This window comes from Nerophis lumbriciformis, linkage group LG12 (assembly GCF_033978685.3).
Source record: "Nerophis lumbriciformis linkage group LG12, RoL_Nlum_v2.1, whole genome shotgun sequence".
Lineage (NCBI taxonomy): Eukaryota > Metazoa > Chordata > Actinopteri > Syngnathiformes > Syngnathidae > Nerophis > Nerophis lumbriciformis.
In genome coordinates this window covers 1,770,131-1,782,748 of record NC_084559.2, presented here as the reverse complement: position 1 = coordinate 1,782,748, position 12,618 = coordinate 1,770,131, and the positions used below count along the sequence as shown (strand labels likewise).

Genomic DNA, 12,618 nt, shown 5'->3' with positions numbered 1-12,618 from the left:
CTTCCCGGTAAGGTCTATTCAGGTGTACTGGAGAGGAGGCTACGCCGGATAGTCGAACCTCGGATTCAGGAGGAATAGTGTGGTTTTCGTCCTGGTCGTGGAACTGTGGACCAGCTCTATACTCTCGGCAGGGTCCTTGAGGGTGCATGGGAGTTTGCCCAACCAGTCTACATGTGTTTTGTGGACTTGGAGAAGGCATTCGACCGTGTCCCTCGGGAAGTCCTGTGGGGAGTGCTCAGAGAGTATGGGGTATCGGACTGTCTGATTTTGGCGGTCCGCTCCCTGTATGATCAGTGCCAGAGCTTGGTCCCCATTGCCGGCAGTAAGTCGGACACGTTTCCAGTGAGGTTTGGACTCCGCCAAGGCTGCCCTTTGTCACCCATTCTGTTCATAACTTTTATGGACAGAATTTCTAGGCGCAGTCAAGGCGTTGAGGGGATCTGGTTTGGTGGCTGCAGGATTAGGTCTCTGCTTTTTGCAGATGATGTGGTCCTGATGGCTTCATCTGGCCAGGATCTTCAGCTCTCACTGGATCGGTTCGCAGCTGAGTGTGAAGCGACTGGGATGAGAATCAGCACCTCTAAGTCCGAGTCCATGGTTCTCGCCCGGAAAAGGGTGGAGTGCCATCTCCGGGTTGGGAAGGAGATCTTGCCCCAAGTGGAGGAGTTCAAGTACCTCGGAGTCTTGTTCACGAGTGGATCGTGAGATTGACAGGCGGATCGGTGCGGCGTCTTCAGTAATGCGGACGCTGTATCGATCCGTTGTGGTGAAGAAGGAGCTGAGCCAGAAGGCAAAGCTCTCAATTTACCGGTCGATCTACGTTCCCATCCTCACCTATGGTCATGAGCTTTGGGTTATGACCGAAAGGACAAGATCACGGGTACAAGCGGCCGAAATGAGTTTCCTCCGCCGGGTGGCGGGGCTCTCCCTTAGAGATAGGGTGAGAAGCTCTGCCATCCGGGAGGAGCTCAAAGTAAAGCCGGAGCTCCTCCACATCAAGAGGAGCCAGATGAGGTGGTTCGGGCATCTGATCAGGATGCCACCCGAACGCCTCCCTAGGGAGGTGTTTAGGGCACGTCCGACCGGTAGGAGGCGGCGGGGAAGACCCAGGACACGTTGGGAAGACTATGTCTCCCGGCTGGCCAGGGAACGCCTCGGGGTCCCACAGGAAGAGCTGGACAAAGTGGCTGGGGAGAGGGAAGTCTGGGCTTCCCTGCTTAGACTGCTGCCCCCGCGACCCGACCTCGGATAAGCGGAAGAAGATGGATGGATGGATGGAACTCCATGGTGTTCAGGGATGATTAGTCTCTCCTATTTTTCAGCTATAGTTCCATTAATCATTAGTAATGCAGCAGCCTAGGTTTGAATGGCAGGGTCCCTGCTATCACATGTTGATAAAAATATAACATTTACATAATAAAAATCAACTACAGGATTCCCAAATGCTGTAATAAATTAAGCATGATGAGTTGACTTGAAACTGTTTAATGTTGCACTTTTTATATGTAGAAGAAAAGTTTTGTCATTTTATTTAATCTGAGCAACAACTTGAGGCAGTTTAATGTTGATTAACGTGGGCAGAATTATTATAGTGTTCCCAATGTTAAAAGGATAAAGCCATTGTTTACAAATTTGGTAAATAAATACCCAAAAAATTTATATTTTGTTGTTTTCTTACTGTACCGAAAATGAACCGAACCGTGACCTCTAAACCGAGGTGCGTACCGAACCGAAATTTTTGTGTACCGTTACACCCCTAGCTACAACAGGGCTGGGCAATTATTTTGACTCGGGGCGCGGGCAAATTTAGAGAAAGAAATGTGTCTGGGGGCCAGTATTCCTGATTTATTTTAGGAACTCTAATACAAAACCTCACAATAATGTCTGATTGAAAGCGAAAAAACGTTATGACAGACCACCTTAAAAAATGGAATGGAATTTTACCTTTTTTAAGGCACACCCCGTTCCGCGGCAGGCAAGCAGGCCACGCCCCCCTCCACAGTGGGGTTTACAATATTAACTATGAAGGATAAAACACTGAATATTGACAACATATGAACGTCACACCCCCCTCTCGATCGACATATTTTACAATCAAGCGAAAATGCAACAAACACAGCGAACTATGAACGTGGAGGGTAAACAAAAATGTATATATATATATATATATATATATATATATATATATATATATATATCACTAAGCTTTAGAACTTTGTTGTAAAAATCTCCTTCCGCGTCTGTCCCTGACACCCGCATTTCAGGCTGGCCGCTCTGGAAACACTCTGTGGAAACCATAGTAACTAATATATCATGCAAAAGCGCACATTCCAACCATTGAAATACTTTGTATAGTTCAATACTTATTACGGCCATTAGAAAACATCACTGCACATCATAATGGCAGTTTTAATCTTAAAGATCTAAAAAAATTATTTGGAAATGTCCGGCAGGCCAGATTGAAAAAGCTCAACGGGCAGCATGCGGCCCCCGGGCCTTAACTTGCCCATGGTCTGGAGTAGACGTTTAGCTCACTCTGCACTCTGCCCCCATCCTCCCTGCTGTGCAGCGTACTGTGATCCTCTTATGACCCACATCTACAAAGTTACTGATCCGCTTCTGCCAGAAGTGTGTTTGGGATGAACTGTCAACAGTAGTTCAAGTATGTGCATACCACTGTGTCCGCCACCAGAAAACAGACAGCAAGAAGCCACAAGATAATATGCAAAGAGCATCTATTAGCAAATCTGACTCTGCAAGATCAGAGGCAGGAAAAATGTGCATAAATGAGAACGTGCATGATTATATATGCAGATATGGAGCGTCAAGTCGAGGTGAAGCACGTGTGAAAAACGGAGGATGAATAGCAATGATGGTGAAAATAAAGAGGATGAATAGGAAGTGTTACTGATGCAAAAATAGTAGCTTATTGCATTTTCCGGACTATAAGCCACTGCTTTTCCCTGCGCTTGGAAACCTGGGGCTTATAAAAATGTGTGGCTAATTGATGGAGTTTCCTTCGCTAAAAGTCATAGTTAATACGTGAGATGTGGCGAAATTATTCTCTGCATTTGACCCATCACCCTTGATCACCCCCTGGAAGGTGAGGGGAGCAGTGGGCAGCAGCGGTGGCCGCGCCCCGGAATCATTTTTGGTGATTTAACCGCCAATTCCAACCCTTAATAATAATAATAATAATAACTGGGATTTATATAGCGCTTTTCTAAGTCCCCAAAGTCGCTTTACATGTAGAACCCATCATTCATTCACATCTGGTGGTGGTAAGCTACTTTCATAGCCACAGCTGCCCTGGGGTAGACTGACGGAAGCGTGGCTGCAATTTGCGCCAACGGCCCCTCCGACCACCACCTATCATTCATCATTCAATTCACCGGTGTGAGTGGCACCGGGGGAAAAGGGTGAAGTGTCCCGCCCAAGGACACAACGGCAGCGATTTTTTGGATGGTAAGAGGCGGGGAGCAAACCTGCAACCCTCAGGTTTCTGGCACGGTTGCTCTACCCACTACGCCATGCTACCCACTACGCCATGCCGCACTCAGCATCAACCCTTGATGCTGAGTGCCAAGCAGGGAGGTAATGGGTCCCATTTTTATAGTCTTTGGTATGACTCGGCCGGGGTTTGAACTCACAACCTACCGATCTCAGGACGGACACTCTAACCACGAGGCCACTGAGTAGGTGTTTGGTATTCAACAAATAGGAGGGTTTCCCCCAACATGTAAACGATCGTGGCGCAACACGTCAGCAAAAATAATGTAGCCACACCTTATCAAAATTAAATTTCATGTTAAAAAAAGTGTTTTCATGTAAAAAATAAATTAAATTAAATAATACATATATATATATATATACATACATATATATATATATATATATATATATATATATATATATATATATATATATATATATATATATACATACATATATATATATCACCCTCACCTATGAACCCACGCCAGGAAACCAACCAAAAAAGAACAGAAAACGAAACAACATCATCCGGTACAACCCCCCATACAGCAAAAACGTCTCAACTAACATTGGCCACAAATTCCTCACTCTGATTGACAAACACTTCCCCAAAGGCAACACCCTAAGAAAAGTATTCAACAAGAACAACATTAAATTGAGCTACAGCAGTATGAACAATATACAACAAATTATCTCAAACCACAACAAAACAATTGCAAATGAGCCGTCGGCCCCCGGACAGAGCGACTCCAAAACCAACAAAGGCTGCAACTGCCGCAGGAAACCTGATTGCCCTCTCAACGGGGGGTGCTTACAAACATCAGTTGTTTACCAATCTAAGGTAACACGCAAGGACATTAACACATCCGACACATATGTAGGATTAACCGAGGGAGAGTTTAAAACCAGATGGAACAATCACAAGGCTTCTTTCAGGAACCAAAACCTGCGGAATACCACAGAACTCAGCAAACACATTTGGGACCTCAAATACAATAATTTTGAATATTCAATAACATGGCAAATTCTTGCATCCAGCACACCTTACAATAGTGGTAATAAAAGATGCAACCTATGCTTGAAAGAGAAACTGTTTATTATATACCGTCCAGACCTGTCATCCCTCAACAAGCGCAGCGAAATTGTAACAGCATGCCGCCACAGACGGAAACACCTCCTCGGTAACACATGAGCCAATCACCACGCCCCTACGCCAGCCTGTACCCACCCACTCTGTGCCCTATATAAACCATGGTATGTGAATGCTTCCATTAAAATCTCCTGATGATTGAGGGAACCCCCTCATGAAACAGGCCTGTAGAGATGAAGTAGTCTTGTGATTTTCTTTCCCACACATACATATATATATATATATATATATATATATATATATATATATATATATATATATATATATATATATATATATATATATATATATATATATATATATATATATATATATATGGAGAGAGAGAGAGAGAGAGAGAGAGAGAGAGAGAGAGAGAGAGAGAGAGAGAGAGAGAGATATGTCGGCCGATAAATGCTTTAAAATGTAATATCGGAAATTATCGGTATCGGTTTCAAAAAGTAAAATGAATGACTTTTTAAAACGCCGCTGTACGGAGCGGTACAGGAGTTGACGACTGCAGCATGAGAGGTTTACTGGCGACGCTTGATGACCTCATTAAACCGCCGCGAGCGCAGCATAACAACAACAAGAGTGTGTTGTTGCCGGTGCTGTAGCCGTGGCTAACAAGCCAGCGAGCTCGGCATGTTCAGCTTACAAAACAAAGAGGTTTTTTTTCCAGGTCAGCAAAAATCTGATAGTACAGAGTCCAGGGTACCACCTGGCCTATGTCTGAATGTGGAATTTTTTCGGTTTATTGCATTTGCAATTGATAGATTCAGATTTTTAAAAAAAAGTTGCGCGCAAGTGACATAATTACAGTTCTCCTAATGGAGGAAGGAAGTAAAGGGTTGATGGAAATCCCTGATAAGATAAACAAAATGAAGCCAAGAGATGGGGAAGAGATTGGGAGCTTTGTAGATGGCCATTGTCGGAATCAACTCAAATGCTGAGGCAGCATTTTGCTCTGTGTTGATGAACGATGTTTAAATAAACAAGCACTAATTGCAAACACCATGACTGCAGAGCCAGATATTGTACAAACAAGAGATTCCATACTTCAAAGCGTTGCAATTATTCGAAAGTAATGCGTTGTAAACAATTTTAATGATCTAAACATGACATTACGATGTTTACGTTTCATTTTCTTGGGGCAAAATCTAAAACAATCACTCGTGCATCTGTGCAAACTTAACTAACACTTTAGGCTAGGGCAGGGGTCGGCAACCTTTGCCAGTCAAAGAGCCATTTTGACCAGTTTCACAAATTATAGAAAACAATGGGAGCCACAAAAAATTTTTTAAATTTAAAAATGAAATAACACTGCATACAAAGATTTTTTTTTGCTTTGTGCTATGTATAAACCAGGGGTCTCACACACGCTGCCCACACCTTAATATGGAATTTGAATGCTGGTGCGGCACGCAGGTTTTATATGAATGGCGCTTGTCAGCGTCATGCGTGCGGGGATGGTACAGCATATAACACCCACTACAATCAGCGTGCTTGATCAGCCACACGTTGTATGGGGCTTCCGCTTGCTCACAGCAAGGCATACTTGGTCAACAACCACACAGGTCACGCTGACGGTGGCGGTATAAAAACAACTTTAACACTCTTACTAATAATGCGCCACACTGTGAACCCACACCAAACAAGAATGACAAACACATTTCGGGAAAACATCTGCACCGTAACACAACATAAACACAACAGGACAAATACCCAGAATCCCATGCAGCCCTAACTCTTCCGGGATACATTATACACCTCCGCTACCAAACCCCGCCCACCTCAGCCGACGCACAGAGGAGGGGGGTGTTGGAATAATTGTTTGTAAGTTATCACAAAAGAAAACGTGGTATTATGAATGCTGTCTTTGGAGGCCTGGCAAGAGGAGGAAGGCTCGTGAAACGCCACTGTGATTTCAGCACGGACAGATGGCAGGATGTGCTCAACTCCCGGAGGAACTCTCTTTGAAGTGTTAAACGAACTCTCTTTGAAGTAATTCACAAACTCTCTTCCAACTATTTGGTCAACGCTATTTACGACCCGCTGCCCTCTTGAAGTTGCTGTGGACAGGAGACGGGAGGGGTTATCCATTGTCCTCCAACACCTGCCCCAGCTGGATCCAGGAAGAGCCCAAGCCCGAGAAATACCCTTCTTGGACTTCAAAGCGACCGAAAACAATGACTCTTTTTAATACCTCCCACTCCTGCTGTGACATATGTTGGTGCGTGAACATGGAACATCTGAATTAAAAGAGGAGGCGAAAACCTTCTTCGTCAGAGCGTGCTAAGACACTGTAAGAGGTTACAGGTTGACGCCGTCTCTCCTCAATTGAGTCTAAATTGAATTCTGTCTCTGTTTGATTCCTTGCCTTTTTGTCTTGTTTAATAGATGTCCTGTGTTTGAACGTGACAGGGGGTTTGATGTGTGAGGGAGCAGGGTTGGGGTGGGGGCGGGGTTTGGTGGTAGCAGGGGTGTATAATGTAGCCCGGAAGAGTCAGGGCTGCATGGGATTCTGGGTATTTGTTCTGTTGTGTTGATGTTGTGTTAAGGTGCATATGTTCTCCCGAAATGTGTTTGTCATTCTTGTTTGGTTTTGGTTCAAAGTGTGGCGCATTATTAGTAAGAGTGTTAAAGTTGTTTTATATGGTCACCGTCAGTGTAACCTGTGTGGCTGTTGACCAAGTATGCCTTGCTGTCACTTGCGTGTGCAAGCAGAAGATGCAGATGCATATAATAAGAGGCTGGGCTGGCACGCTGTTAATACAGATTGTAGAGGGCGCCAAATGCTGTACCATCGTGGCACGCCCTTATTATAACTGTTAGGGTGAAAATCGGTGAATATTAATCCCGGGAGTTTTCTGCGAGAGGCACTGAAATCCGGAAGTCTCCCAGGAAAATCGGGGGTTCGGCAAGTAAGCTGCTGAGCCGCATCAGAGTGATCAAAGAGCCGCATGCGGCTCCGGAGCCGCGGGTTGCCGACCCCTAGGCTAGAGCTATTCAACTTGTGGCCCTAGGGGCCAAATCCGGCCCAGGAATTAAACCAGACTGGTCTTTAAAGAGACTAACACAATTGCAGCATATTCCCAAAAAAAACTAAAGCTCTGTCATATAGAGGATCTTTACCCAGCTTTTTGGCAGTAGGTCTTTAAAACAGCAGAGCGCTTCTGTTGTATAAACAGAACTATTTTCTTTCTTTCTAAATGTAGTAATGCTGACAAACTAAACAGACATGAATCAAATGTCCAGTGCAGAGGAATGCTGGTTTTCAGGAATGTAGAAATAAGAATAATAGTGAGGCTCCTGGGCCTTTGGCTTTCTGGAAATGTGGCTCCCAAAACAATGTAGTTGAATAGACCTGTTTATAATTTTCCTGAGGGAATCAATAAAGTACTATCTATCTTAGAATCGCAAGGCCCCGGGGGTAGATGAGATCCGCCCGGAGTTCCTTAAGGCTCTGGATGCTGTGGGGCTGTCTTGGTTGACAAGACTCTGCAGCATCGCGTGGACATCGGGGGCGGTACCACTGGATTGGCAGACCTGGGTGGTGGTTCCTCTCTTTAAGAAGGGGAACCGGAGGGTGTGTTCTAACTATCGTGGGATCAAACTCCTCAGCCTTCCCGGAAAGGTCTATTCAGGTGTACTGGAGAGGAGGCTACGCCGGATAGTCGAACCTCGGATTCAGGAGGAACAGTGTGGTTTTCGTCCTGGTCATGGAACTGTGGACCAGCTCTATACTCTCGGCAGGGTCCTTGAGGGTGCATGGGAGTTTGCCCAACCTGTCTACATGTGTTTTGTGGACTTGGAGAAGGCATTCGACCGTGTCCCTCGGGAAGTCCTGTGGGGAGTGCTCAGAGAGTACGGGGTATCGGACTGTCTGATTGTGGCAGTCCGCTCCCTGTATGATCAGTGCCAGAGCTTGGTCCGCATTGCCGGTAGTAAGTCAGACACGTTTCCAGTGAGGGTTGGACTCCGCCAAGGCTGCCCTTCGTCACCGATTCTGTTCATAACTTTTATGGACAGAATTTCTAGGCGCAGTCAAGGCGTTGAGGGGATCTGGTTTGGTGGCTGCAGGATTAGGTCTCTGCTTTTTGCAGATTATGTGGTCCTGATGGCTTCATCTGGCCAGGATCTTCAGCTCTCACTGGATCGGTTCGCAGCTGAGTGTGAAGCGACTGGGATGAGAATCAACACCTCCAAGTCTGAGTCCATGGTTCTCGCCCGGAAAAGGGTGGAGTGCCATCTCCGGGTTGGGGAGGAGATCTTGCCCCAAGTGGAGGAGTTCAAGTACCTCGGAGTCTTGTTCACAAGTGAGGGAAGAGTGGATCGTGAGATCAACAGGCGGATCGGTGCGGCGTCTTCAGTAATGCGGACACTGTATCGATCCGTTGTGGTGAAGAAGGCAAAGCTCTCAATTTACCGGTCGATCTACGTTCCCATCCTCACCTATGGTCATGAGCTTTGGGTTATGACCGAAAGGACAAGATCACGGGTACAAGCGGCCGAAATGAGTTTCCTCCGCCGGGTGGCGGGGCTCTCCCTTAGAGATAGGGTGAGAAGCTCTGCCATCCGGGAGGAGCTCAAAGTAAAGCCGCTGCTCCTCCACATCGAGAGGAGCCAGAGCATCTGGTCAGGATGTCACCCAAACGCCTCCCTAGGGAGGTATTTAGGGCATGTCCGACTGGTAGGAGGCCGCGGGGAAGACCCAGGACACGTTGGGAAGACTATGTCTCCCGGCTGGCCTGGGAACGCCTCGGGGTCCCACAGGAAGAGCTGGACGAAGTGGCTGGGGAGAGGGAAGTCTGGGCTTCCCTGCTTAGGCTGCTGCCCCCGCGACCCGACCTCGGATAAGCGGAAGAAGATGGATGGATGGATGGATGGATGGATATCTTAGAATCAGAATCAGAATCAGAAGAGTTTGTATTGCCATTGTTTGAGAACGGGTTCACAAACTAGGAATTTTACTTGGGCTTATTCTCATTAGCGTTTGGTTGGAAATCTGACAAAAACTACAAGTATTTCAACAAAACCCACTTCTTTTTAGACCTATACTTAAAATGGAAAGTGTAATTTTAGAGTTACCACAGCAGTGGCAAAATGGGGTGTGTGTGTGCATGTGGACTGAGATTATGCTGATTGTCTTCCTGGACGAATATCCAATTACAAACAAAGCATAACTTAAACATCACATGGTCTACAACGTTGTTATAAGGACCTAACTTTTGAACACTGTTTATTAAGGGTGTAACGGTACACAAAAATTTCGGTTCGGTACGTACCTCGGTTTAGAGGTCACGGTTCGGTTCATTTTCGGTACAGTAAGAAAACAACAAAATGTACATTTTCTGGTTATTTATTTACCAAATTTGGTAAACAATGGCTTTATCCTTGTAACATTGCTTTAAAATAGCTGTGTGTGTGGTGGATGTGAGCCACCACTAGGCTGATCAGTGCAACAGCAGGCAGTCATGAATGCTAAGCATAACAATAACATACATACAGGTAAAAGCCAGTAAATTAGAATATTTTGAAAAACTTGATTTATTTCAGTAATTGCATTCAAAAGGTGTAACTTGTACATTATATTTATTCATTGCACACAGACTGATGCATTCAAATGTTTATTTCATTTAATTTTGATGATTTGAAGTGGCAACAAATGAAAATCCAAAATTCCGTGTGTCACAAAATTAGAATATTACTTAAGGCTAATACAAAAAAGGGATTTTTAGAAATGTTGGCCAACTGAAAAGTATGAAAATGAAAAATATGAGCATGTACAATACTCAATACTTGGTTGGAGCTCCTTTTGCCTCAATTACTGCGTTAATGCGGCGTGGCATGGAGTCGATGAGTTTCTGGCACTGCTCAGGTGTTATGAGAGCCCAGGTTGCTCTGATAGTGGCCTTCAACTCTTCTGCGTTTTTGGGTCTGGCATTCTGCATCTTCCTTTTCACAATACCCCACAGATTTTCTATGGGGCTAAGGTCAGGGGAGTTGGCGGGCCAATTTAGAACAGAAATACCATGGTCCGTAAACCAGGCACGGGTAGATTTTGCGCTGTGTACAGGCGCCAAGTCCTGTTGGAACTTGAAATCTCCATCTCCATAGAGCAGGTCAGCAGCAGGAAGCATGAAGTGCTCTAAAACTTGCTGGTAGACGGCTGCGTTGACCCTGGATCTCAGGAAACAGAGTGGACCGACACCAGCAGATGACATGGCACCCCAAACCATCACTGATGGTGGAAACTTTACACTAGACTTCAGGCAACGTGGATCCTGTGCCTCTCCTGTCTTCCTCCAGACTCTGGGACCTCGATTTCCAAAGGAAATGCAAAATGTGCATGGTTGGGTGATGGTTTGGGGTGCCATGTCATCTGCTGGTGTCGGTCCACTCTGTTTCCTGAGATCCAGGGTCAACGCAGCCGTCTACCAGCAAGTTTTAGAGCACTTCATGCTTCCTGCTGCTGACCTGCTCTATGGAGATGGAGATTTCAAGTTCCAACATGACTTGGTGCCTGCACACAGCGCAAAATCTACCCGTGCCTGGTTTACGGGGAATGGTATTTCTGTTCTAAATTGGCCCGCCAACTCCCCTGACCTTAGCCCCATAGAAAATCTGTGGGGTATTGTGAAAAGGAAGATGCAGAATGCCAGACCCAAAAACGCAGAAGAGTTGAAGGCCACTATCAGAGCAACCTGGGCTCTCATAACACCTGAGCAGTGCCAGAAACTCATCGACTCCATGCCACGCCGCATTAACGCAGTAATTGAGGCAAAAGGAGCTCCAACCAAGTATTGAGTATTGTACATGCTCATATTTTTCATTTTCATACTTTTCAGTTGGCCAACATTTCTAAAAATCCCTTTTTTGTATTAGCCTTAAGTAATATTCTAATTTTGTGACACACGGAATTTTGGATTTTCATTTGTTGCCACTTCAAATCATCAAAATTAAATGAAATAAACATTTGAATGCATCAGTCTGTGTGCAATGAATAAATATAATGTACAAGTTACACCTTTTGAATGCAATTACTGAAATAAATCAAGTTTTTCAAAATATTCTAATTTACTGGCTTTTACCTGTATACACACAGGGTCCATTGCCAGGGTTAATGCAGTCAACATATATCAAATAAAAACTAAATAAGATAAGGCTCAGAATTGGTTTCTTAACAAAACCTTTCTACATATAAAGTGCAACATTTCCACATATAAAGTGCAACATTAAACTGCTTCAAGTTGTTACTCAGATGAAATAAAATGACAAAACTTTTCTTCTACATATAAAAAGTACAACATTAAACAGTTTCAAGTCAACTCAGCCTCAGATTAACTTTTCTTTTTCCCCCCCAGCTTTTAACCCTGGTGACTTTCACTCAATTTTCATGTTTTTGCCAGAAAAATCAGTTTATCCACATTGTCTGCAGAAAGAGCAGACCTGCTTGCGGTTAAAATGTCTCCAGCTGTGGAAAATACCCATTGGCTGGGCCCGGAGGTAGCAGGTATGGCGAGGTAGTGCCTGGCTAACTTGGCAGTAAGAGGATATATGGGCTCATTGTTCTTCCACCATAGAAGTGGCTCAAAATCTAGTTTTTAATGCAATATGGTCTTAAATCTGCTGCTATAAAAACATTTGTTATTGCTTTAGCCCTGCCTGACTCGCCGAGGAGAGGCTGCTTGAATGCGGTGGGAGCTGTGTTTGTTCGTCTTTCTCTTCGTTGAAGCCATGTTATCCATTGTTGTATCGCACCGCGAAGCTGAAATGTTCCCAAATGGGAGATCTTAACGAGGCAGGAGGGTCTTCCAGCTCTGGCTTTTGCATGTTGTAGTAGCCCGGTCGTTGCTAGCATGCCGTGTGTTGTGCCTCAGTGTGCATTGTTTACACAACGTGCGGTGCGCTACTTAATATGTCCGTGTGGAAACTCGTTCGGTACACCTCCGAACCGAACCGAACCCCCCGTACCGAAACGGTTCAATACA

General features: G+C 45.0%; 1 protein-coding gene across 2 annotated transcripts in view; it reads right to left on the bottom strand.

Moving 5' to 3' along the window:
• The window catches only part of LOC133623017 (splicing regulator ARVCF-like), a 670,015-nt gene that overhangs the window by 225,109 nt on the left and 432,288 nt on the right, over positions 1-12,618 (bottom strand). The gene's annotated exons all lie outside the window — the stretch shown is intronic.